The 3,368-nt window shown below is 40.2% G+C and overlaps 1 pseudogene; it reads right to left on the reverse strand.

The window, feature by feature from the left end:
- Positions 1 to 373: 373 nt before the first annotated feature.
- Positions 374 to 2,212, reverse strand: LOC137763945 (T-complex protein 1 subunit zeta pseudogene; annotated as a pseudogene).
- Positions 2,213 to 3,368: the final 1,156 nt, after the last annotated feature.

Here is a 3,368-nt window from a genome sequence, read left to right on the forward strand (position 1 = left end):
AATGAAGCTTTGCTTGCTTGCTCCCTGCTCACCTGCCATGCGGCCTGGTTCCTAACAGGCCGCTGAACAGTACTGGTCCTCCGCCCAGGGGTTGTGGGGGACCCCTGCTTAAAAGGATTTATACTAAGGAAGCAGGAATGCTTTCAAAACCTTAAGTTACTTACATCTTATTTATAACTAGCATAAAAATTGAAAACTTAAATGCTTAATGACAGGGAACTATTGGAGATAAATTAAAATACATTCATTAGAAGAATTATTAAACCATTAAAATGTTTTTCAAGGAATATTTAATACGGTAGATAATATATGCTTATCTAACATGTATTTTTATATCACTGAAGCTAAAGCAAAACATCCTGTTTACTGGTAAGTATGGCCTGTATGTGTACACTACAGTGCAATTTAAAAAATACTGTAATTATAATTTCAGAACTTCAGAATCTGAACAGATGCCAGTGTTCTCTCCTTTTTTTATATGGGAAAAGAAAATCCTTTGAAAATCATTTGAAGCTTGGACAAAAATTCCATAGCTATATTCTTAGGATCACTCTGTAGAATCTTCATGATTCAGATGATACAAGGGAAGCTTCAATTCAACCTTTTAGAGAAGACATTCCAGCTCTCATGATCTCATCAACCAGGAGAATGTTGGTGGCAATCACAGTGCAGGAATGAAGAAACTGTTTCTTTACACAGTAGTTATCCCATACGCCTACTTCTGCTGCTACCATTGGCTCACCTGTGTTCAAGTCTACACCCACAAGTTGACCTGATTCTGAATGTTCTGCTTTAACTTTAACTAGTGTTTCCTGAAGGTCAAAACCAGAGTTCTGAGCAAGAACCTTGGGAATAATGAGCAATGCATCAGCAAATGCTTGAACTCCAAGTTGGGCCCTGCCCTTTACACTGGGCTTGTATTTAATCAGGGCTTCTGCCATTGCCACTTCCACTGCACCAGCACCTGGAACTACACAGCCATCATCAATAGCATTTGTAACAGCCCTCAAGCCATCTCTTATTGCATCTTTGATCTGAGTAAGTGTGTGCTTATATGGTCCTTTGATCAATAATGTGACCGAGCGAGGATTGTTACAGTTCTCAATGAAGGTGAACTTCTCTTCTCCCAATGTATATTCATAGACAAGTCCTGCATGTCCCAAACAATCAGGATTTAGGTCATCAAGAGAATTTAGGGCTACCCCACCACAAGCAAGAGTCAGCCTTTCCATATTTCTCCTTTTAGCTCTGAGCAGAGCTACTATGCCTTCTTTTGCAAGAGCATCTAAGGAAAAGGGGTCAATTCCCTTTTGATTAATAACAACAAATCCTTTATCTGAATCACCACAGACTTTCAGGTCTATTATTTTTTTAACTCTGTCTTCAATGAATTTTCTTTCAGCTTTCACTAGTTTCTCTCTCTCCTCTGTACTCTTGTAAAAAAAGCCAGAATTCACTTCTGTTTTTTCCTATTCTAATGACACGTTGCATGTGAGGATGTACGCATCTTCTACTCTCTTTTTCATATCAGGATGCCGTGCCCCATGGTCCAAAACAAGACCTCTGATCAAGCTTGTATCGGTTTCAGATTTATGTTTCATCTCCATGATCTCAACCATGAAGAGGTCAATAGGTTCATCTTGTTTTTTAATGGCTAAAATGGAGTCCACTACAGCCTCTGTTAAGACATCAGCAAGTTCAGCATGAACTTTAGTACGTAGAGATGTTCTGGCCACATCTATAAGTGTTTCCCTGTCCATCTCTTTGCTTACTTTGACTTGTTCCAAAAACTGAAGTGCCTTTTCCTTTGCAGCTTCAAATCCTTCTGTAATTATTCTGGGATGAAGACCTTCAGAAATGTAGGATCCGCCTGCTTCAGGAGCTCTCCAATAATTAGGACATTGGAAGTGGTACCATCACCAGTTATGTCATCCTGGGCTGTTGCTACTTTGGCTATTAAGGAGGCTGTTGGATGTTGAATTTGCATTTCATGAAGCAGCACATTTCCATCTTTAGTGAGCTTGATGTCTCCAGCACCAGAAACAAGCATCTTCATGGTGCCCTTAGGCCCCAAGTTGGTCCTCAGCACGTCCTGCAGCCCCCGGGCCATGCTAATGTTGACCGCCAATGCCGCCTGGGCTTGGGCCACCTCAGCCTTGGGATTCAGGGTCTTCACGGCCGCCATTGCTGACCCAGCAGAAGAAAATGGGGGAACCCGGCGCCCGGAAGGTTCCCTGATCCCTTCTTGATAATATTAAAATCAATGCATAGCTCACAAATTATTCTTTCAACAAATGTTTATTAAGACCCTACAATGTGTCAAGCCGTATTCTGGGAACTGGGATTGTAACACTGAAAAGAGAAGTTACATGCCATCGAGGGAGACAGCTTATAATTCAATAACTACATAAATGCCTACACAAGAAATTAGACCAGATGTTCAAGTGCTATATAGAAAGAAAATCAGGGTGATACGGTACAATGGCAATGTGGACCCATTAGGCTGAACGGTTAAAAAATGTCCACCCGAAAGGGTGACACACATACTCCAAATTAGAACTATTCATGGGAAGATCGAATAGAACAATATTCTATTAGAACAATATTAAGCAAAGACTCTAAAATAAGAATGTGCCCCATACATTCAAGAAACCAAAAGAATGGTGGTGTAACTAAACCACAGAAGCAAGAGAAAGAGAATTATAGGGTGATATCATCTTTCAGGCCTTGTGAAGGCAGATAATGTAGAGCTGCTTTAGCTAGAAGAAAGTTTAGAGCTTATGTCAAGTGCCAGTGGAAGACACTGAAGAATTTTATTCAACTGTACACAGAATAGTACTTAAGGGCAAAATGTGAGTCTGTAGAGACACATCAGAGGCTAATTAATTACTCCAAGAAGGAATTATGGTGATTAGCACAATGATAGTAGAGCCAGTGCAAAGTGGAGACACTGGGCATTAAGACAGATTTTGAAGACAGAGAAGACTAAGAGTTACCGAGTTACTTGGGTGAGGGGAAAGTGGTAGTCAAAGACAGTGCTTCAACTTTTGACTTGAGCAACTGATGGGAAGTTATGATCTGTATTTAGCTGTGGAAGTTTACAAGAGAATGAGATGGGAGTGTCAAGATCAGGAATGAAGACATTTTTGACATGTTAAATTTGAGACCACTGTAAGGAAGTCTACACAGCCATGTTGAGTAAGAAGTTGGAGGTTCAGAGAATTCAGACATAAATTAGGGATCAACAACCATCTTGATGAGCCAGCTGAAATAGAGAAACTGATAGTGTAAGAGAGAGTAGGAAGAACTTTTTGAAAAACAAGAAGGAAAAGATTTCTAGCAAGGCTATTTCAACCATGATAGCAAGA

The sequence above is a fragment of the Eschrichtius robustus genome, chromosome 4 (genome assembly GCF_028021215.1).
Source record: "Eschrichtius robustus isolate mEscRob2 chromosome 4, mEscRob2.pri, whole genome shotgun sequence".
Taxonomy (NCBI): Eukaryota; Metazoa; Chordata; class Mammalia; order Artiodactyla; family Eschrichtiidae; genus Eschrichtius; species Eschrichtius robustus.